Here is a 494-nt window from a genome sequence, read left to right on the forward strand (position 1 = left end):
GAGAAATTCTCACAGCAACAAGCTGTTTTAGGAAGTAACCCTGGTGGTCACTCCAGTGAGCCTCCTCTAAAACCCCACTGACCCACTGAAGCTTTTTATGTTTTTGTAAATGACCGTGAGAAATGCTCTGGATTCTTGCAAAGCAGAAGAGAAGCAGCTCTTCTTCCCTAGAGTCCAGGCCTTGTACCTGTAGATGAGAAATTTGCATGCTGCTGTAAGGAACTTCGGAGCTCACAAACCTGGGCTCCCGCCTCACTAATTACCTGTGTGCTCTGGGTGCATCTGTGGGCCTCAATTTTCTCCTTCTCTGTCCAAAGGCTCTAATAATTCAATGGAGCTGTGGGGAAATAAAGCCCGGGGAAAGAAGGGAGGTGTTGCAAAACAAGGTGAGTCCTAACTAAAGTGATGCCAAAGCCTCTCTGCAGCTGGACCCTGATCAAACAGGCAGCCCCTAACCTATTACCCTTCCCCCCAGGCTCGCTTGTCTCCTGTTT

Source organism: Cricetulus griseus, chromosome 7, assembly GCF_003668045.3.
Source record: "Cricetulus griseus strain 17A/GY chromosome 7, alternate assembly CriGri-PICRH-1.0, whole genome shotgun sequence".
Classification (NCBI taxonomy): Eukaryota; Metazoa; Chordata; class Mammalia; order Rodentia; family Cricetidae; genus Cricetulus; species Cricetulus griseus.